This window comes from Canis lupus, chromosome 12 (assembly GCF_011100685.1).
Source record: "Canis lupus familiaris isolate Mischka breed German Shepherd chromosome 12, alternate assembly UU_Cfam_GSD_1.0, whole genome shotgun sequence".
Taxonomy (NCBI): Eukaryota; Metazoa; Chordata; class Mammalia; order Carnivora; family Canidae; genus Canis; species Canis lupus.
In genome coordinates, this window is record NC_049233.1 from 765,796 (window position 1) to 789,905 (window position 24,110).

General features: G+C 41.7%; 1 non-coding gene across 1 annotated transcript; it reads right to left on the bottom strand.

The window, feature by feature from the left end:
• Positions 1-10,020: 10,020 nt before the first annotated feature.
• On the bottom strand, positions 10,021-10,155 carry LOC119874351. The gene has a single exon (XR_005368218.1). It is a non-coding gene; the product is annotated as a small nucleolar RNA SNORA42/SNORA80 family (small nucleolar RNA).
• Between the last annotated feature and the right edge of the window lie 13,955 nt (positions 10,156-24,110).

Consider the following 24,110-nt stretch of genomic DNA (forward strand, 5'->3'; position numbering starts at 1 on the left):
GAAATATATACCATGTGTGATATATCTCAAAATGTGTTTTCTTTCTTTTTTTTTTTAAAGAAAACTGGTTTCCAACTCAATTTTTTTTAAATATTTTTTTTAAATGTTTTTATTTATTTATGACAGTCACAGAGAGAGAAAGAGAGGCAGAGACACAGGCAGAGAGAAGCAGGCTCCATGCACCGGGAGCCCGACGTGGGAATCGATCCTGGATCTCCAGGATCGCACCCTAGGCCAAAGGCAGGCGCCAAACCGCTGCGCCACCCAGGGATCCCTCAAAATGTGTTTTCAAGAGTATCTGAAATTTTGTTTGTACATGTACCTTGATCATTTATAAAGCTACTACGATCTATAATTCAAGAAAATTTGTCTTACCATTTTTAAAACTCAAAACTTAAGACATCCATAATTTCAAAGTTAGACATTAAAATGTATGTGAAAGAACAAACTATTTCTAATACTCTTACATCCTAGAGAAATTGTTTTACTTGCTCTCTGTTTTTCATTTAACTTTACAGGTGAAGGATTTTGGTTGAACTTCATAATATAAGAACTGTTAAAGTGAAAATGTCAAGTAAAAGGAAAGCCCTACATGTAAAAAAAAGACTGAACAATTATGCCCTCAACCTTTAAAGGTTTTAAAACCTGCCCAGAAATCCACCTGAGTATCTGGTTTCCCTCTGTCTCCTCCTCTGATTAAGTTTGTTATTATTATTATTTTTTTTTTATTAAGCTTGTTAATGGTTATGCACCAGCATTTGAGATAATAAAATTTCTTGTTCTGTGGGAAAAAAAAAAAAAAAAAAAAGAGGAAATCTATGAGGTGAGAAAGGAGGCCACACTGAGAAAGGAAATATCTCAGTCTGTGACCATTGCTGAGACCATTCCATAGTGTGTGGAAAAAGACAGGAAGTCTCAGTGATACAAGAATCCTCAATGTCATGAAAAGACGGTGAGTGAGTGGCATCAGGCCTTTGTAGTTCAGTTCAATCTAGCTTAGGGTAGGAGCAGTGTTTCTCAGCACAAAATAAAAATAGGAAAGTAAAAGGCCCCCTCAAATCCAGAGAATTTAAACAATATATATTTGCCTTTGTGGCAGTGACCAGTATTGTATAATAATCACTCACTTAATTGTTCTGTGGAAACCATTCATTACTTTGTTCATGGTAAAGGTTTTACCATCACGATGGTAAACCTCTTTGATACATGGTCATGTTAATGAATATCACACACAGTTAACAAAATTCAACTCAGTAAATCTGAGATTTTATTGGCTTTATCCAATGATTCATGATGCATCCCGTCTACCGGATAAAAAGGAGCTCCAAGAGCCGTATAAAATGAAAGACATTTATAGGCAGATGGGAGCTGGAACAAGGAGGTAAAAAGTGGATTGGTTATGGCAAGGTACTTTCCTTTAGGGGATGGCAGAGATCTATCAGACAGATTTCCATCTAGTGTTGATTATGTGATTCCTGATTGACTGATTTAAGATTCTATTTCTTGGAGGGGCTGAAACTGTTATTAAGTTAGGTCTTGGTTTGGTGATTTGGGGGTTACATAAGCAACTCAATTTTGGGCCCGTTGTCTTGTTTTTATTATTTTATTATTATTATTATTATTATTTTTAAAAGATTTTATTTATTTATTCATGAGAGACACACACAGAGAGAGAGGCAGAGACAGGCAAAGAGAGAAGCAGGCTCTCTGCAGGGATCGGGGATTCTAGATCATGCCCTGGGGCAAAGACAGGCGCTCAACTGCTGAGTCACCCAGGTGTCCCCCGTCCCCCACCTTTTTTTTTAAGATTTTGTTTATTTATTCATGAGACACACACACACACACACAGAGGCAGAGATATAGGCCGAGAGAGAATGCTGTCTTGATTTTAACAACACAGACATGCGCATACACACACACACACACACACACACACACACACACACACACAACTGAGGAAGTTCTGGGGAAAAAATGGAGAAAGTAGGAGAATGTATCCTGAAGGCTGATAGGTTAAACTTATATAAATACATTGCTAGTGTTGCCAATATCTGGATAATCTAGTAAAATCAGAGAAACAAAAAGCAGAGCAGAGAATTGATAAGCAAGAAATTGTAAAATTTTAGGAATGCACATCAAAAGGCATTCAGAATTGTTTCTCTGGGTAAATCTCCTCTCCCCTGGCCTCCCTCCTTTATGAAATCATGAGGATAGAGACACTCCAGCAAGGGCACAACAAAGAAATGACATGAATGTTGGTGGATAAGGCACTGGAATACTGCAGCACAGTTCTGACAGGAGCCATCTGGAATTAGCATCAGATTCCCAGGTTAAGGATATAATCCCCAACAAGACTGCTTTTACTTCAGAGGCCAGCCACAAGTTTGGGGTCCCCACTTGCTCCTCTGACCAACTGGATTTAAATCTGGAGGGGTCCCTGATCCTTTTCTCATTTGATAATTTGCTAGAATGACTCACAGAACTCAGGGAAATGACATACTTAGAACCACAGTTTATTATAAAGGATACAAATAAAGATTGTAACTGAATCAATGGGTTCAGCAGTTGGGGTGCATCAAATTGAATGTAGCCCAAGGAAGTGTTGAAAGCAAAGAACTTTGTATTACTTGTTACACATGAGGAGACTGAGAGAGCTCTCTAAGCACTATGTCCTTGTTGGGTTAGTATAGGAAGCTTTAATTCAGCATATTAGGGAGCAGGGAGCTTGCATATACATTGTTGGGGAGGAAGAATTTCCTCTGCCCTTCACAATTCTTCTAGCTAAACTAAGAATCAAATTGACATGTGACTGATTAACAGGAGAAAGTCAAATTTAATAGGTGTACCTATGGGGATTCCACATAGAAATTCCAAAGACAGTGAAGTAACATGAAGCTTATGTGAACAAAGGAGAGGAGTAGTGTCTGAGAATACAAAGGGAGGAAGGCCATTAGCAGGAAGGTGAAAAGGCGATGTTTGAAAAAATAAGATTGCCCTATTATGTAGATAAGTTTCTAAGATAAAGAGGAATCTCTGTTAATAGCTCTCTATGATGAAACGTCAGGCTGATGAAAAGCAAGCAGGCCATTAAGGGGAAGGTAAGGAGCTTCTCTTGAATGGGCTGTGTTTTGATTGCTTTAAACTCAAAATAATGTTCATGCCAATGTGGCTTATCTTTAGGAGGCCTACCCCCACAACATTAATGCACTCATATATATTCTATTATTTATACACTTGAGTTCAATTGCACAGGCTTAGCATGTCAGCACACTAGGGCATACATCGTATGTTCAAAAAATGGTGGAAAATTCCACCCATAGGAGAAGATCATTATAATGAGCTAAGGGTATCTTCAGGATATCTCGGGGGGGTTCTGTGCAGGTCTGCAGTAAGAGGCTATCAGGTGAGACACACCTAGCAAGGGGCTATCAGGTGAAATACCTAGCTAGGTGTTTCCTTGGTTGAAACTGCTGGTTCTGCAAAATAAAATACATTCTTTCACTGCTTTTGCCCCTCCCCTTCTTCCCTTCTGAGAGCTTTTAACCCTTGGATTTGAATAACTTCCTATTGCATCCTGGGTAAGAGTCAAATAAAAAGACATGTAGGGTGAAATCTAGGAGAGTACCAAATACTGAGCTTTTACATCCTCTCCATGTAGAACTTAGGTGCCTCACCTTCCTGGTACATGGATATGGTCACCAACCTGGATGTCCACCAAACTTCATTTAATTATGTAGGCAAAATTGATTGAATCTTGGCTGTATGATTGAACTCAATTTCCAGCCACCCTCCTCTGCTGGGAGGTTGGCCTGACTCAAAGCCCCAAACCTAAATCACATGGTTAGTCTTTCTGGTGACCAACCCCTGGTCCTGTTATCTCATTAGCACAAATTCAGGTGTGACCAAGGGACTCATGAGTTACAAAGATACTCCTATTATTCAGGAAATGCCAAGGATATGGAGTCTCCTTCCCAGAAGCCGGGGACAAAGAGCAGTCTTTATTGTACAACAGGGACACATAATATAAAATAAAAGAGAGTTGAGAAATGTTGACTTGTCTTAAGCCTATCACAAGAATTTTAAGGAATTCACACTTAAATATTTAGCAAGTGCATGAAAGAAATCATCCAAGTATAGTCCCTTTTTACAATGGAATCACTGTAAAAGAAATCAAGCTCCTAGTTATTGCAGGAGTTGAAATGTGGATGTACTAAAGCCCAGGGCACTATAAAGGAATTGGTAGTCCAGAAGATGATGGAGGTTGAGGAATATGTCAATATACAAACATGGAAGATCTGTCACAGTTTATGTACTCTCTGCTTTCCCTTAAGAATGGAACAAAATTAAAGGTTAACCCAGAGAGTATTATGGAACAATTTATCACAGCTGCTAATGCAGGAAATGAAGGAGTAAGCCCTGGTGCAGTGCCATGGCCAACCACCCCTCCTTGCATCCAGAATCCAGAGGGAGCAGGTAAAAGCAAAAGTATAGCTCTTGGCTGGGTTTGCCAACAATGTTGCCAAACAGACTCAGATAAACTCATTGCAAAAGAAGCCAATAACTCAAAGACTCATAAGGGTTTGGAAAAGAGAAAGGGAGGAATTTGTTTTGGGTGCCAACGACCAGCAAGATGGCAGGCTCATACCTTAACAACCGACCTCTGTCAGGAAAATGGACATCTAGAGTCTTATAGGGAGAGGTTGGGGGGATATGTGCAAGAGAGCAGAGACCATGATCATGGGTGAGATCAGTACGTGTCCAGCCCATGACCATGGCAGGGAAGGGGACCTATGGGATGTGATCTTCTAGGCATTCTGTTGCAATCAGAATTTTTCTCATCCAGTGCTTAGAATGTTCTGGTCATTGCCAATGCCTCAAGAAAGTGTGATAACAAATAACTGTTGGATCTATAGTGAGCCAAAGGACTCACCGAGAGAAGCATATAGTAATGCAATCTCATGCTTTCATTTTCCACATTAAAATGTTTCTACATTTATATTCATATGGAATTGATTTTGCTTATAGAGAGACAATTCTTTTCTTTTTTAAAGATTTTATTTATTTATTTATTTATTTATTTATTTATTTATTTATTTATTCATGATAGACATAGGGAGAGAGAGAGAGGCAGAGACACAGGCAGAGGGAGAAGCAGGCTTCATGCCGGGAGCCCAAAGCGGGACTCGATCCCGGGACTCCAGGATTGAGCCCTGGGCCAAAGGCGCTAAACCGCTGAGGCACCCAGGGATCCCCAGAGAGACAATTCTAATAATTATTGTAGTACTGTATTTGAAATGGGTAGAACCAAAACCATTCTTTTCCCACTGGCCTGAATTGCACGTCTTACTGTATATCAATTTATATATATTTAGACTTCTTTGGGGGCTTTGCATTCTGTTTCACTGTCTTGCACTGCAACACTTCATTTTAACTACTGGGACTTTTTTGTTTTTTTAAGATTTTATTTATTTATTTGAGAGAGACAGAGGCAGAGAATGAGTGTGAGCAGTGGGGCGAGATAAACTGGCTCCTTCCTGAGCAGGGAGCCTGCTGTAGGACTTGATCCTAGGACCTTGAGGTCAGGACCTGAGCCAAAGGCGGATGCCCAACTAACTGAGCCATCCAGGCCCCCCACTATTGGAACTTTCTAACATATTTGAATATCTAGTAGGTTCTGACACCCGTTCTCTATTCTTATTTTTCAAACATTTCTTGACATTTTATTATATTAAAAATCATATTATTATTATTATAATCAATGCAGGGTCATTAAGCACAGCAGTCAAAAAAGAATTCTTGAGATGGTTTTTTTTTTTAATTTTTATTTATTTATGATAGTCACAGAGATAGAGAGAGAGAGGGGCAGAGACATAGGCAGAGGGAGAAGCAGGCTCCATGCACTGGGAGCCCGATGTGGGATTCGATCCCGGGTCTCCAGGATCGCGCCCTGGGCCAAAGGCAGGTGCCAAACCGCTGCGCCACCCAAGGATCCCTCTTGAGATGTTTTTAACGCAACTTAGTAAGTTTATTTAAGTGGCATGGAGATAGGACCCATGAGCAGAAAAAGCTATACTGCTTGCGATGTGAGGCTGGTGGTTACATACAATCAAAGGGAAGGGGGCTTGCAGGAAGTATCAGATTATGAAAGTTTCTTTCAATTTCTACTTCTAAAACTACTTTTGCAAGATTTTTCTGGTGTTTATCATTCAATATTAACTATCTGTGAGATATACAGGCAGTCATGAGACCCTTAAAGAATGTAGCCATCAGCACATATTTGATCCTTACTGAAACTATGTAGGCTTTAGGTCAGCCTTCCAGGCTAGGGGTAAACACCTTTCTGCTTCTGTCCCTCATCATAATGACCTTATATTCATAGATAACTTGGGAGAAATTGAGGTTCTCCCAATATTGAAGGTTCACATTCAAGTACTTGGGGTATTTGCATTAGTGTTTATGGGCCTTCAAAAACACTTGTAATCTTCCCAAGGTTGTGAATGTTTCTTTTCAGTTTGTTTCAAATATTTTATATATTGATATTGTAAATGATAATTTTTTGAATTATATTTTCCAACAGGCTCTTCTGTTAAATGGAAAATCTATTACTTTTATATATAATTTTGCAATTATTCGGATTTCTGAATTTAATGTTTTTTTAGTTTACTCTCCAATTTTTAAGGAAGATAATCAAGTCTACAAATAAGAATACCTTAATCTCTTCTTTTCCAATGTATATTTCGGTTCTTTATATTATTACACTGGATATGACTGTCTAGGAAATATAAATATAAATAATAGTTCATAATAGTGGTTATAAAGAGAAAAAAATAATAGTGGTTATAGTAGGAAATTTATCTAATTCTTGATATCATAGGAATATCTCAGTAAGTATTATGGTGGTGGTTGATTTGCAATAGACATTCTTAGCATAAAGATCTTTCCAGAGCAGCCCCGGTGGCGCAGCGGTTTAGCGCCGCCTGCAACCCAGGGCGTGATCCTGGAGACCCTGGATCGGGTCCCGCGTCGGGCTCTCTGCGTGGAGCCTGCTTCTCCCTCTGCCTGTGTCTCTGCCTCTCTCTCTCTCTGTGTGTGTCTCTCATGAATAAATAAATAAAATCTTTAAAAAAAAAAAGATCTTTCCATGCCTAGGTTCTAATGATTCTTTTGTTTTTTATCTATACAGTATTGTTTAATTTTAGCAAATGCCAATAATAAAAATGATCATATGGTTTATTTCCTCTGGCCTATAAGTGTGACAAATTTTGTTGTTGTTGTTTTTTAAGGATTTTATTTATTTATTCATTAAAGAGACAGAGAGAGAGAGAGAGAGAGAGGCAGAGACACACGCAGAGAGAGAAGCAGGCTCCCTGCAGGGAGCCTGATGTGGGACTTGATCCAGGGACTCCAGGACCACGCCCTGGGCTGAAGGCAGGCACTAAACCGCTGAGCCATCCAGGGATCCCCAAGTGTGACAAATTTGAATGTATTTTAAAATATTAAGCTGTCTTTGCATTCTTGGCTGGTCATAGTGTATTATTCTTTTACTGTTTCAGACTAAGTTTTTACATTCTGGATTAAGACTCTGGTAGTCTTAAAAAAAAAAAAAAAAAAAAAAGACTCTGGTAGTCTTGAGACACCTGGGTGGCTCAGTGGTTGAGTGTCTGCCTTTGGCTCAGGTCATGATTCCAGGGTCCTATGATCGAGCCCCACATCAGGCTCACTGCAGGGAGCCTGCTTCTTCTGCCTAAGTCTCTGTCTCTCTCTGTGTGTCTTTCACGAATAAATAAATAAAATCTTAAAAAAAAAAAAAAACTCTTGAAGTCTTAAAATTTCTTTCAGAAACTCTTCCTATATCCAATATACTCCAAAACTAATCTCACAGAAGGAAAACATTTTTTTGTTGTTGTTGTTCTTTGTCCAATATCAAAGGAGACCTCCAAATTCTAGGTAGGTCGGGGTACTAACACCTGCAAATCAACTCTGATAGAACAATTTTACAATCACTGTTGCTAAACGATTATGTTCTATGAGGCATTGGAGTAAGATAAACATTATTTTCTTTAAGCCCTAAATTTAGCCTTCGTTTCTTACCAAAAGTATACTGTAGTGCTAAGTTGACAAAATCTTAAACAATATCCCTGTGACAAAGACCTTTACAGCTATTCAAAAAACACTCTGCTTGGGGCCGCTGGTAGTCTCAGTCAGTAGCATGCAACTCTTTTTTTAATTAATTAATTTATTTTTTATTTTTATTTTTTTTATGATAGTCACACACACAGAGAGAGAGAGGCAGAGACACAGGCAGAGGGAGAAGCAGGCTCCATGCACCGGAAGCCTGACGTGGGACTCCATCCCAGGTCTCCAGGATCGCGCCCTGGGCCAAAGGCAGGCACTAAACCGCTGCGCCACCCAGGGATCCCGAGAGCATGCAACTCTTGATCTCAGGGTTGTAGGTTCAAGTCTCATGCTGGGTATAGAGATTACTTTGAAAAATCACTGTGTGGGCTGCTGGCCACTCTGCTTCTGGCTGCTGTGTGTCAGAAAGGGCCTTCCCCACACCACAGCAATGCAAGTCTGAATAAGAAAAACCATTTCTTGGGATCCCTGGGTGGTTCAGTGGTTTTGCGCCTGCCTTCGGCCCAGGGCATGGTCCTGGAGTCCCGGGATCAAGTCCCACATTGGGCTCCCTGTGAGGAGCCTGCTTTTCCCTCTGCCTGTGTCTTTGCCTCTCTCTCTCTCTTTGTCTCTCATGAATAAATAAATAAAATGTTAAAAAAAAAAAAAGGAAGAAGAAAAAAGAAAAATTAAAAATAAAAAAAAAAGAAAAACCATTTCTTCTTCCTAAGCCATGGGCTATCAATTATATAGAAACACCACTCTGGGTAACAGTCTCCAGGAGAGCATTGATGAGCTCATACAGTCTCAACAGACCACCCCAACTTGCCCTCCAAGTTCTACTTCAGTTTGATAAAGCTAGAAATTCAGAGGGCCAGGAGCAGAGTCAATTTTGGGGGCTCTCTAAATATGTACAGATTCTGCAATAACACGTGGCTTTGGCATTGAATGAAAATTCCTGAAAAAATTCATTTTAAAACAAACAAACCCCCCAAACCCCCACCCTGCTTATGATGATGATTTTCATACACACACAAAAACAGTAAGAAAAGTATAACAAATCTTCCTATGTCCACCACAAAGCTTCAACAACTGCCAAAGTTTGGCCATACTCAGTCTCCTTCTCCCACTTTTATTTATTTTTTTCTGGAGATCTTCTTTTAAAATAATTTTTAAAAAGATTTTTTTTTAAATTAATTTGAGTGAGAGTGAAGGGGCAGAGAGAGAGAATATCCAAGCAGACATCCACTGAGTGCAGAGCCTGATGCAGGGCTTGATCTCATGACCCAATTCGTGAGGACCTGGACCAAAACCAAGAGTCAGATGCTTAACTGACTGAGCCACAGACACCTCTGGAGATCTTTTAAGACAAATTCTAGACATCATACCATTTCATCTATAAATTCTTCAGCATCATACTCAATTCTTATTTGAGACCACGCAAGCTGAGAGCATACTTATGAAGCACAATTCATCATAAGAGATTATATAAAGGTTTAAAACAGTGTGATTAAAATTCATAGTGTTGTGAATGTCTGGAATTACATAATCCACAGAACTGGAGGTACTGCATATCCTTCAAGGAATCCTACCCGGACTATGTTTCACTTAACTGAGTTTTTGGTAAGAATTGGGGGGAAGGAACAATGTTTAAAGTTATATGTTTTGGCAAAAACTTACGAGTGCAAACGTTTCTTGTTGCTGATTAAGAGAGACCCATTAATCAGAACGTAGATTTGGCATCCTTGTAGAAAAATTATTTAGCCTAACCAGAATTTATGACACCTAATTGCTTCACAGGCAAATGACATGAGCTCTTGGTAGTATTTATTAAGCTGAATCGGCTTTCATTAGAATAGAGTCTCTTATTTTTTTTCTTCTTTTTTTTTTTTTTTTTTCTTTTTCCACTGTGCGACCCGCTTCAGTGCCCGCAGCCAACGGCACAGAGGCCGGGCAATGGTTCAGGGCCACTGTTTGCTCTGGTATGGGACACTATGAGAGGCCCAGGGGGACAAGCCTGCCATAAATCCAAACCCATGCATAGAATAGTGTCTCTTAAAAGTGGACAGCCAGAGTGGAAGAAGCCAGATAAAGAAGAGCACGTCCTTTATGATGTCACTTTATGAAAGTCTAGAAAATGCAAATTAATCTACAGTGTCAAAGAGGATCAGTGTTTGCCTGGGAAAGGGGGCATGGTGGGGCAGAAGGAAAGGAATTATATAAGGGAATGAAAAATTTGGGGATGTTCTCTCATTGATTGTGGTGATGGTTTCACAGATATTTACAACTGACAAAACTTGTCAAAGTGCATACTTTAGTCACACCTGGGTGGCTCAGTGGTTGAATGTCTGCCTTTGGCTCAGGTCGTGATCCCAGGGTCCAGCGATGGAGTCCCGCATCAGGCTCCCCTTAGGGAACCTGCTTCTCTCTCTGCCTATGTCTCTGTCTCTCTCTCTCTATGTCTCTCATGAATAAATAAATAAAATCTTAAGAAAAAGTTCATACTTTAAATCTGTCCAGTTTGTTGTTTGTCAATTATACCTTCATAAATATGTTTTTTCAAAAAGCCTAACTAAAGGGCAGAGTGGTAGAAAGCCTGCAGATGCCTTCCACAGGTTTGTGCCTTTAGGTCCAGGCCGAGGTCACAAGTGGAACTTGAAACAAGAAGAGATAGGAGCCTGCAAGCTGACAACTATGAGCCTACAAGTTAAGGAAACCACCCTCTGGGTACATAATCTACTTTTTGGGTGGAGTCCTAATGAATCAGTTGGTGGAGACCTGAGCCCTGTTGGTTCAAAAGGTTGCCCTGGAGATATAGCTCTTGCCTCTGTGGCTTTCCTGGGGTTTTATTCAGGCAGCCTGATAAAGCTCCCAGCTTCTTAGTACATTAGGACAATTTTTGTGTACCTGGATCTTGTCATGCTCAGGTAAAGCTGAGAACATGGTGTTTGTTTCTGGTCTTATGTCTAAATATAAAAGCTAAGGAGGAACAAAAATGAGTATGGGAATTATAGGTACTAGATAATTATAATTATCTATTATTCCCAGAACTGGGTTGGGTAGAATTTAGCTGTCAGGCAGGAGAAGGTGCCAATCTGTCACTAGGATCTAGAATTTTGCCTGTCAGCTTGGATTCCAACCTGGACAACTAAAATTTCAGGAAGAATTGACCAACTTTATATGAAAAATTGGTTCAAGTGGTGGCCCACTGCATTTGGGGAGAGAGAAGGCTGTCCTTGCTGGTTTCTGTCTGCCTACCTAGCAGACTGCTTTGGAGGAAGCACACCCTATAGACAAGGCCAGGCATGTCCATTATTGGGAACAGCTTTACTTATACCATAAGAGTCTTGACCCTTCAAGCTTTGGAGTCCTATATAGAGTTCGTTGTATCTCCTACTGGAAAATATTGAGGGTGCTCCAGGTTGATGTAGGAGACCATATAAGCCCTATCCTATCTGCTTTGAGCTTTTTTTCTCATGCCTAAAGCTCCTTTGGTTGCCCTAAGAAATGCAGGAGATCAGTGCCTGAATCCTCCCCTTTGGAAGATGGTTGAGGTACCAGCTTAGATTTGAACCAAGCTCTAGGTCTTCAGGGGCTGACTAGAACAGAGCATCTTACCCAAGACAGCTGAAGTTGGGAGAGTGAGGAGAGTGGGCCCCCGATAAGGCCTGCAGAGAGCTGAGCACCAAGCCAGGGAGCCTGATGTCCCAGGTAAGTCTAAGATAGGAGAGGGAACTCAGTCAGGAGCAACCAGAAATGGGAACAGGTGGGAACAAAATGTTGGGAGATGAGTGCTTTGAACAGACTCCAAGAGTCTGTGGCTCTGCCAGTATCTCTATAGGCCATGGGAGCATCATTCGTGAAGCTCCATTGGCTTGGAGCTATAGTGGTAGGGCAAGCGCCACTCACATTCCTACTACAGGCTTTAGAGTCTATACTAAGACTCCCTTTGAGTCACCAGTGGAAGATTCTGAAGTGTTCTGGGACATCTGGTGTAGGACACTATTTCATAAAACTATACTGTTGGACCATACTAAAGATCCTGATGGTTTATGCTAGTGGCCACTTGGTGTTTCCTGGCACCTCTCAGCAGATCCTATTTTCTCAGTCTGCAGTAGTTGTTCAGAGCACCGTTACACTTTGCTACGAAATGGCCCTCCTGATTACAACAGTAGATAGACAGTGAGTGCAAGGGGTGCTCCTCTTGTGGGGCTGGACAGGGTCCCAGTTAGTCTTGGCAGCCTTCAAGTCACTGCCTGGGTATGGATCCCTGGTGCTGGCTCTTCAAGCCTTATTGAGCACTACACCCATGGCCTGAGTTCCTGATGGTTCTTGCACATGCTTTAGTTTCTTCTTTTCGTTTTGTCTTTCTGTATTGGTGTTGCTAATCATGGGAGATGGGTGGGCCACTCCTACCCACCATCCCTGACTTCATGGGGTGAGTCAGAATTGCCTCTTTCATGTGAGAGTCCCTTTCTTTTCTACTTTTTGTGAAGAGGTATCTAACAGCTACACATGGAGATTCTCCCTTGTGTTCTAACATCTGCTGTGAAATTTAATGGCATGGTCCTGTGGCTCTTCACAATTCTAACCCTGTGTACATGCCACTCTAAGCATTCTGCCCCAGAGCCTGGTCAGTACTGACTCCAGGGACTTTTCTGGAGCTTCTGGCACCTAGAAGCTTTATACCAGCCTCATTCCTTCTCTTTCCTCCTTTATGACTCTTTAACTCCTCCAGTGTCTTAGAGGAAAGTTCCAGCCAACATATTAAATGTCTCATTCTCTGGACCTGACACAAGACTGACATTTTTTCATCTTCGGTCCAAAGACTTTGTATTTTTGATAAGTCATTGTTATAACCATTATATTGGGTAAGCAAAAATCATGAGGCGTAGGATGGAGACTTCCAGCTACATACCAAAATGCCCCTTTCTTCTTCTTGCCCAGACTACATTTCCCAGCCTCCCTGGCCAACAAATTGGTTATATGACCAAGCTCTCTCCAGTGGAATGTGAACAGAAGTATATCTGCCAAATTCCAGGTCTGGCCTATTAAAAAAACCTCCCACATTCCTTCTCCCTTCTCTTTCCCCCTTCTGGCTGACTGAGAATTTGATACCCAAGGTGACCTTGGAAGTCACAGTTGAAAATGGTAGAGCCACTGTTGGTTTAAGTTCCTAACTGACCACGACGAGGAGATCTGCCCTTGGAATCCAAACCTGCTCAGGGGTGTTATATATGAGAAATGATGTTGCATAATGTTAAGCACTTTAACTTTAAAGTCTTCTTGTTACTACAGGCTATTGTACCTACCTAATATAAGGTAAGATCAGGAAGTAACTTTATTTTCATTTATTTCTATGTAAACCCATTTTGTGGGATTCAGTCTCCTGCTCCTAGATAAAATTTGAGACAGGTTCTATAAGCTTTCTGGTCATGTGAAGGTAGTTGAAAGTCATGTGGCCACTCTAATACCCCAAAGAGTTCAGTAGTTAAATGGTCCAATCTCATAATGGTAAAAACTTCAAGCTTTATTTAAATTCTAGGCTTCTTGGGATCCCCTGGGTGGCAGTTTAGTGCCTGCCTTCAGCCCAGGGCGTGATCCTGGAGTCCTGGGATCGAGTCCCTCATCGGGCTCCCTGCATGGAGCCTGCTTCTCCCTCTGCCTGTGTCTCTGCCTCTCTCTCTCACTCTCTCTCTCTCTCTCTCTCTCAGTCTGTGTCTCTCATGAATAAATAAATAAAATCTTAAAAAAAAATTATAGGCTTCTTGGGGCACCTGCCTGGCTCAGTGGTTGAGCACCTGCCTTCAGCCCAGGGTGTGATCCTGGAGACCCGGGATCTAGTCCCACGTCAGGCTCCCAGCATGGAGCCTGCTTCTCCCTCTGCCTGTGTCTCTGATTCTCTCTCTGTGTGTCTCTCATGAATAAATAAATAAATTTAAAAAATCAATAAATAAAGGCTTCTCCCCTTTCTTTGAAATCAGCTGCCCTCACTAGGAATCAAGGTGTGCAGAGATCTCTCACTTGCCACTTTGTGGCAGAAACTGCTATTGTCCCTCAGTGCCCATTTTCTTCCTCTTCCTTATTTTTTTAGAGCAAGAGTAAAAGTGTGTGAGTGTGTATGGAGGGAGGGAGAGCAGAGGGAGAGGGAGAGAGCAAATCTTAAGGGGCTTCCATGCTCTGAGCGGAGCCCAACTAGGGGTTTGATCTCATGACCTTGAGATCATGACCTGATCCAAAATCAAGCATTGGACGCTTAGCTGACTGAGCCACCCAGGCACCCCTCTCCTCTTCCTTATTAATATAACTCCCAAATTTTTGTGGATATGTGGCTACTCCAAATAAAGGCTACATTTCCCAGTATCCCCTGAAGCTAAGTGTGGCCATGTGACTAATTTGGCAACAGGGTATGAATAAAGCAAGTGAGCAATCTTTTGGTAATGTACTCAATAGCAGGAATAGTGCTCCCTTTCCCCTATCCTTCTCCCCTACTCTCCGCTGGAAGAGACTCTGTAGATGTGATGATGGCTCATTCCAACCTCGCAGCTGAAAGCAGTATTCTAGGCAATGACAGATCAGCAAGACGGAGGAGCTGGATCCCCAAGCAGTGGACTTACTATCCAGCCCAGGAGTCTTTATGCTGGAACTATTCCATGAGAAATAAATTAACTTTTGTTCTTTTGTCTTTTTGCATGCTTGTCCCTCATCTTGCTAACTTAGACGTTGGATCCCTCTAGAGTTGGAGTGGTGAGAGGGGGAGGCTTAACGGGACCAGGAGAGGTCTGATTTGGCTAGAGATACTATGTGGCACAAGTGCTTCCTGGATCATTAGGCATAGCTGATTCTTCCTTCAATTAGACACTTGGTGAATTTCTTGGAGATAAATCCTTGACTTTGCTAGGATTTCTCATTCGATCCTTTAATGAGGGCAAGGCCTTAGGCTGGTCAACTATACTTTCTGTAGCCTCCAAGTGTCTAGCAACTCATCCCTTTATTAGGATCACCAAATCTCTCTGACTGACCATTTTGGACAGGATCTAATACAATCCTGTGTCAGCTTTCTCTTTTTCTGGCCCCATAGCCGGTCCATAGGAAACATCATGAATCCAGTGTCCCTGGAATCTGGGAAGGTTGGTAGCCCTCAACCTAGTAACCTCTCTTACACCACCATCAGGGCAGCTAGACAGCCTTTTGTTTTTTGGTTTTCAGATATGAGTCAGCCACTAGCTCACCCTGTGCTCAAACTGCAGGGGACACATATTAAACTCTCTGAAAGGGTTTACCAAAGCCCTTTTCCCTGGGCTTAAATGAGGGCAATACCTTAGTTCCCTCAGGAGGCTGAATTGTTAATTTCTTCTCCTTCCTACTCCAGACTATGGTCACCTTCACAGGGACACTCTCAGGCTCAGGACTCCAGAAGTGTTCTTTCACGTAGGGACTCTGGCCCCTTTTGTCATGATTTCCCTCTTTTATTTAGGAAGAGTTTCAAAATTTTAGAAGCTCGTTGTCTTTTTTTTTTTTTTTTTTTAATGTAGGTTCCATGCTCAATGTGTGGCTTGAACTTACAACCCTGAGATCAAGAGTCACAATCTCTACCAAATGAGCCAGTTAGGCACCCAAAGAAGCACATTGTCTTGAGCAAGAGCCACTGTTTGCTTTCCAAATATCAAGTCCACTCACTTACCTCATACATTCCACGGCATCACACAAGAATTATTCCTGGGAGCTCTAGTGGCACTGCATTCACATTCTTCTTCTGTTTGAACTTCCAGACCACCTTACCCAGAGCCACTTGCAGCAGTACTCCATCAGTGCTGATGCCATTGCTACCATACCCAACAGGTTTGGGGCTCTTATTCCAGGGATGGTGCAAGTAGTGTTTCAAGATTGAACTCCAAAAAAGTAACCTGAGTTTCCAGTTCTCACTAGCCTACACAGATATGTAAGTGAGGCTACTACCTTAAGGTAATAATCAAAATTTCAGTGTCTTTTCCCAACCTCTGAAAAGTCCCCTTCTCTGCCCAAGTACTTCTGGGCTCTGAGGGGAATCTCACAAGAGCTCACAAATCCAGTCATCCAGGTATATTGTCATTCTGTATCCAGCACCTGCTTGAGCATCACCTTGAATGAATTGAAGCCCTTAAGGCACCAAATCTACATTAGGTGATGTCTATGCCTAGAGAGGAAATTTCTTTTTTATATTCTTTTTCTTTTTAAAAAGATTTTATTTATTTATTCATGAGAGACACAGACAGAGAGGCAGAGACACAGGCAGAGGGAGAAGCAGGCTCCCTGCAGGGAGCCCGATGTGGGACTCGACTCCAGGACCTGGGATCATGCCCTGAGCCAAAGGCAGACGTCAACTGCTGAGCCACCCAGGAGTCCCTTCTTTTTCATATTCTATTTCATTAGAGGACTGCCCAAACAATACCTGTGTGCTTCAGGGTCTTGCAGAGCTTCCAGAACCAGATACATGTTGACAGTCTTCTTTTTTTTTGCCTGGGATGGAGGACTGGAGGTGGTGACAAATCACATCCACTTACTCTTTAATTCAACAAATATCTCCTGAATTCCTCTTCTATGCTAGCCATGAGGTAAACAAGATACATATGGTCTCTGCATCCATGGAGTTTATAGCCCATTGCAAGACCAAAACAAAACAAAACACACAATGACAAAAAAAAGCCATTTAAAATTTTACCTTCAGGACTTTGTTATTGGGTGCAGTTAATTGTGTTTGGCTGCTGCTCCTGTTTGGGTGAGTTTTGTGCACAAAGCCTGCCAACTCTCAGGCAAATAGATGCTGACAGCATGTCTCACCATGTGGAGCAATATCCTTCTTAATCCATGGCTACACTGATCTACTGGGGCCTAGTACAGGAGATTATTCTATGCTATGCTAAAATTGTGTGATTTTTCCCCACATTTAGTGACAGCCAAAGAAAAACATGCACTTATTTCTCCAAGTGCTTCTTCCTTCCATTCCACACCATGGTTCCCAAACTCTGTGGCAAGACTGGATAGTGAGGAGAATGGCTTCTTGGCTGTGATAACTTCAAAACCATGAGAAGACCAGGGTTTTGCTAATCCTGTTAGAAGGAGGCAGGCCAGTGCAGACATGGGGAGATGGGAAAATTTGACAGAAGTTGAAAGGAAGGACAATTTGCAGAGGGGGAAGTAGAAGGTTCCAGAGGAACAGAGAAGGGTCTTGGAGGCACATTCTCCTTCGGCCTAGGGAACCCCATGCGGAGATAGACTAAAGGTCTGAGCAGCAGGTGCATGGCAGGGAACAACTGGTACATCCCCCTGAGACTCCATACTGTTTGGATTTTGGCCTTGTAAACCTTGAGTACCAATATTTCTTAGAGTTTTCTGTGAGAGTGAAAAGACTCCTGAATTACCAAATGGTATACAAAGGAGGTGTATTCTTGCCTCATTTTCTACAGAAGGGAAAGGATCTCATGAAGAACATCCAGTGAACAAATAGTAAGACTAAGCCCCATTGCCTACTTGCCATCCTGCCCTTGCTGCACATCTGCCTCCAGCTGTGCAGCCCACAGAAACCAAGCTCAGTTTGATGGTCATCCAGGATTGTAAACAAGCCTGGAATTTTAGCTTCCTGTCTAAGAAAATCCAAATATATAACTTTTTTTTTACACTACTAGAATTTCAGATTTCCTTTTTTTTTTTTTTTTTTTTTTTTAATTTTCTTACTTTCTGGTTCTGTGGCTTAGAATACAGAAACTTTCAATCCCTCCTTTTGTTAAGTGTCTATTGGTCAGGAAACATGCCCTATAATAACATTAAGAGAAAATACTACCTAATGGGTTCATGTGATTACTTCATCAAGTGAGAGATTCTTTCATAATATGAATAATTTCATTATATGAGTAGAGTGTTTTGGAAATTATGTTATAAAGTAAGTTTAATAACTTAAAAAGCCTATCCCATTAATAGGGAGGGTAGATCTCTGCAGAGAAGTTTCCTTCTCCACTTTGTAACTCCAACCCCTCACTGTTCAGTGCAGTTTTCATGGAGCACATGGGCCAAGCCTCAGTCAAGGTGGACACCCTGCCATGGTTGAATGCCTCCAGGAGGTTGCTATACTGCTATTCAGAACCTGGCCCCTGCTGTGGGTAATGGCAAATGGACAGGCAACTCTTCCAGCAGAGAAGTTTGAACACTCTTTTCCAGAGACACGATATGAACTTTAAGCCTCAGCTGATGATCTGCCAGTAGTGGTGGCAGACTATTTCTATGATGAATGGAGGGGCTTTGGCAGTACAGAGAAGGAGGCGTAGCACTTGGTTTGTATCACTATTGCTCTCAGGTCAGGGGACAGGTCTTTATGAAGTTCTTGAGTGATGCATGAGATGGCTTTTGGGCACTTCCCTCAGATGAATGTATCATAGATGGCAGTATAGTTTATAGCATAATGCCTAAAATTAAGTAAAAGTCTCAGGTTGTCACTTTTGGTGCCTTGAATGGGGCATGGTGGTCTCTCCTTGGAGCAGAGCAGCAGAACTTAGCACTTATGTCAGCCCTTTTTGATTCAAACATTATCAGCCCCCTCCTACCCTGACCACTGGGGCCTTTAGGGCCCCCTGCCCCCCACCCCCACCAGCTGCCATCACAGTGCATCCTAGTGAGGCATTAGGTCTTCTGTTTGTACTTAGGTTAACTCTACCCAAGGGTGAAGAGCAATGAAGTTCATGGGGAGGATCCAAGAAGAACACCTTTTGTGGCCTGCAATCCAGCAGGCATCATAGGTTATCTATCCACCTGCCAGCTTTGGTTTACTGATATATAACTGATTTAGAATTAGAAGCACATAAAAAACACCTGTATTACTGGCACCCCTGCCTCTTAATTTCATTTCCCTTCATAGCATTCTTTATAACATTATGCAAATCTGATCATGCCCAAGCTCAATTTCAAAAGGTCTTTCCAGAGTCTATTGGATTAGATCCGAACCTCTTGTCATGGCAGGTAAATCCCTTTAAGAAAGCCTGTCTAATCTCATGAAAGCTTTTCGCAGAGGACACTTCTGGCACTCACAAAACAGTCATCCCTACTTCCTTGATGGCAAAGCTTTTACAAATTTTATTTATTGTTTCAGTGCTGCCCTCTCATAAATTCAGATAAGGAGGTCCTCTCACAGCCCAAAGAGATATAAGTATTACTATGGTTCGTCTAATGCCTCTTCCATCACTCTTGCTATGGTTGATTTAGTAGTAGGGCTCTGGGCCCAGTGAGAAGTGAGGGAAAGTCGGCTGGGGCACTTCTGGGAAAACCTTTCTGCTTCTGAACATGGTTGTTTAAGATATTGTATCTGCTGCTTTAGCAGCCAACCACAGTCCATAAGAATGAATTCTAAAACATTGACCATGAGGGAACAGAGAGATGGAAAGAAGCTGGGTCCTTGATGATATCATCAAGCCACCAAATTAACCCAGATCTTTGTCTGGAAACTTTTTAAACCCAAAAACTTTTCATTTGCAGCCACCAACATTCTGACTGATAAACTTGCATAATATAATCTTTTACAATTCACCTCTTCTTTCCTCTACTTCATGCCTACAGTGGTCTCTCTCACACCTTCAAGCTGTTGCATACAGTATTACCCTCTGCCTGGAGTGCTTCCTCCCTGTTTTTTGGCCTGTAAACACCATTCATCCTTCCTGTCTAGCTTGGGTGTGATCTCCTGTGAGATCTTTACAGCTCCCCAAAACAGACTCAGGGGAGTCTGTGGTGCCACTGCTTTTCATTGCTCCAAACTCTATAGGAGCAATGCTTCCATTTGTGGAGCAGATAAGAACTTCCCCATCTTCTCTTACCAAAAAAAATTTTATGAGAAACATCTCCAAACCTTTTACTAATCTATCTGATGGAAAAATTCAAGCATCCCATCAAAACCCATTGTTCTGAGGAGCAAATAGTTTGTAAAACACTTAAAAATTTAAATTAAAATATCCTTTTTATTATGGAAAGTTTAAATCATATTTAAAAGGAGAGGCAATGTGGGGTGCCTGGGTGGCACAGTCTGTTAAGCGCCGGACTCCTGGTTTCCACTCAGGTTGTGACATTGGGCTCTCTGGTCAGTGTGGAACCTGCTTGAGATTCTCTCTCCCTCTCCCTCTGCCCCTTTTGCTCCTGCTCTCTCTCTCAAATAAATAAATAAATCTTAAAAAAAAAAAAAGGAGAGGCAATGCTATAATAGACTCCACTGCCTGCCTGTGGCATATAAACCAAAAACCAATCTTGATTCATCCAGCCCCAACTGCACCATTGTTTTGAGGCACTCTCAAACATTACATCATTTCCCCTCATTAATATTTTCTCTGATCTCCAAGAGTAACAGCTCTCTTTTTAAAAAATATAATCACAATATCATTATCACACTTCAAATATCAACAATGATTCTTTTATGATATCATTAAATACCAAGTCAGGGATAAAGGATTAACTTTCTTAGAATGTGTGTTTTATGCACACACACATATAATTTCTTGGAAAATCAGGATCCAAATAAGATTCCTATATCGTAATTGGTTGATATGTTTCCAGACCTTTTAAAAAATTATTTAAATTTTATTTATGCCTGTATTTTACTTTACACTATGCTTTTCTTTCTTTCTTTTTTTATTTATTTATTTTTTAATTTATGATAGTCACAGAGAGAGAGAGAGGCAGAGACACAGGCAGAGGGAGAAGCAGGCTCCATGCACCGGGAGCCTGATGTGGGACTCAATCCCGGGTCTCCAGGATCGCGCCCTGGGCCAAAGGCAGGCGCCAAACCGCTGCGCCACCCAGGGATCCCCTACACTATGCTTTTCTAACTTAGCTAGGATTTTTTCTTTTTAACATTTCTAATAGAACTAGCATTTGAATGGCAGGGCCACTTGTCCAAACAAGGGGATAGAGAGGACAGGTTTCAGTGGTCAGTAAAGCTGTAGGCTGCAGTTAGCAAAACCTCTGTCAAAGAGAAAGTGCTAAAGAGTTTCAAAAGCTCTTCTGAACACAAAAGAGAAGATTCTTTCTTTCCTTTTGTTTTTAAATTACAGTGCCTTTAATTATATTTTGGTTTCCTCAACTTCTTTTTTTTTTTTTTTTAAGATTTTATTTATTTATTCATGAGAGAGAGAGAGAGAGAGAGAGAGAGACAGGCAGAGGGAGAAGCAGGCTCCACGCAGGGAGCCCGACATGGGACTCAATCCTGAGTCTCCAGGATCAGGCCGTGGGCTGAAGGCAGCACTAAACTGCTGAGCCACCCGGGCTGCCCTCCTCGACTTCTTAATTTTGTCAGTTCATGTATGGGAGCAAATCTCTATCAAAATCTATATTAAGAAGACCCTCCTACATTTGTGGTATGAGTATAAAATGGTTCAATTTCTAATGGAGGCAACCGGCCAAGTCAATCAAAATCCCAAATTCCTGGGGTGCCTGGGTGGCTCAGTGGTTGGGCATCTGCCTTTGGCTCAGGTCCTGGTTCCAGGGTCCTGGGATCGAGTCCCAGATCGGGGTCCCCGTGGGGAGCCTGCTTCTCCCTCTGCCTCTCTCTCTCTCTCTCTCTCTCTCTGTGTGTGTCTCTCATGGAGATTTTATTTATTTATTCATGAGAGACACAGAAAGAGAGAGGTAGAGACATAGGCAGAGGGAGAAGCAGGCTCCATGCAGGGAACCCAATGCGGGACTGGATCCCGGGATCCAGGATCACGCCCTGAGCTGAAGGCAGACACACTTAACTGCTGAGCCACCCAGACGTCCCAATAAATAAAATCTTTAAGAAAAAAAAAAATCACAAAGTCCCTTTCACTCAGCAAGGCCACTTCTATAAATCTTCCCTACAAACATAGCCATTCATGTGTGACATGACAAGGTAGTTTGTGGCAGAATTGTTTGTGCAAAAGGTTATAAATAACAAATGGTAAAAAAAAACAAAACAAATGGTCATGAATAGGAGGCCAGTTTTTAAAACTGTGGTAGTTCCATACCACAGAATGCTATGCAATTGTAAGAACTATATGCAAGTCCTTGATATATTGATATCAAACGTTGATAAGTGAAAAAAAGTGGGAAACTGAGTAGTACACACACACAGAACATGATTCTTTTTGTTTAAAAAACAAAAATGTGTGTAGTGTGTATATTATGATTTTGCTTCCATATGTATAGAAGGATATAAAGAGTACCAGAAAGATATAACTCATTTGCAGCATTGCTGCTGAGGAAACGAACAGGATGGCCTGGGAGTCAAGTGAGAGGTAAGCTTCACTTGTAGGTACTTTCAGAGCTTTTAAATTTTGAACTGTAAGAGTATATTACCTACTCAGTACAAATTAAGATAATCTAAATATAAAATTTAATATTTACGGTGGCCCTGGTGGCGCAGCAGCTTAGCGCTGCCTGCAGCCTGAGGTGTGATCCTGGGGACCCGGGATCGAGTCCTGTGTCGAGCTCCCTGCATGGAGCCTGCTTCTCCCTCTGCCTGTGTCTCTGCCTCTCTTTCTCTCTGTGTCTCTCATGAATAAATAAAATCTTTTTTAAAAAATTTAATACTTAAAGTGTACCTGGGTGGCTCAGTCAGTTAAGCATCTGATCTCAGCTCAGGTCTTGATCTCAGGGTACTGAGTTCAAGCCCTGCATTGGGCTAAAAAACAAAAAACAAAAAACAACCCACAAAGAAGCCAAAACAAAACAAATTTAATGCTTAAAAGGCTCAGCCAAGGGATTAGGAGTGATCTCTTGCAAGTCTCACATGCTCTTGTTGGTCATGACCTCCTTACATTGCTCCTTCTATTGGCCTCTAGGAACATTGCTCCCTCAGCTCCTTCCTATTAGCTCAGCACCTATGCTGGCAACTCTTGCCCTGTGCATCCTTACATGTGGATGCTCCTCAGGGCTAGAGGACCTCATGGCACATTGTTTTTGTGTGTCTGTTCAAAGCCACTATTTTGTCTCGACTGCTGGGGCTAGTAGGGACTCTAGATTATGGTGGGGAATTTTAACTTCTTTCTAGAACAAAGGGAATCACTGAAGAGTTTTAGTCAGGGGATAACATGATCAGAGGTTCATTTTGAAAAGATTCTTGTCTGCAGTGTGGATTGATTGTAGTAGTCCAGGGTGAAGGCCAGGGGGGCCTGGATTATTCTGGCAAGATGTGAATTAGGAGGGCTAATAGAGGAGATGGAAAGACATTGTCAGGTTTGAGAAATATTTAAGGAGTAAAATCCTGATGATGGGTTGAATATGGGTATAAAAGAAAGAGGCACCAACGTGGATTCTAAGAAACTGGCCTTTTCTGGGTAGACAGTGACAGGCAACTTTCTGAGAGAAGGAACACCAGCTGAGGTCTAGTGTGGGTGGCAAGGCAAGGAGAGAGTTTTTTTTTTTTTTTTTTTTAAGGAGAGAGGTTTTTGACGTGCAAATTATTTTTGAAAACTTCAATAATAACAGATTACTACATGTGGAAGTGTGAATTGTTTATTGTTGTTTGAAGCTATTAACTTTTGGGTTTTTTTTTTTAAGATTTTATTTATTTATTCATGAGAGACACAGAGAGAGAGAGAGAGAGAGACAGGCAGAGACACCGGCAGAGGGAGAAGCAGGCTCTCCACAAGGAGACTGATGTGGGACTCGATCCCAGGACTCCAGGATCACGCCCTGGGCCAAAGGCCGACGCTCAACTCAACTGCTGAGCCACCCAGCCATCCCAGGGTGGTTTGTGTTAGAAGATTAACACAGTGGATTTTCCAATTTGAAAGTTTTGTCTGATGAAGTATGACTTAAAATATATGCTATGTGGCATACACTGTATCTAATTTAGCAGACTTGTGATGTCACCTTAAAGAAATTGGCAGTCACCCACCAGAGTAGATTAAATTTATGTATAAGGAGAGGCCTGGAAAGATGTTCCAAGCCTACTAAGATGCTGTGGACAAAGAAAACAAACAGTAATCACAGGCAAGAACCTCACATAGGAAACTATAACTGTG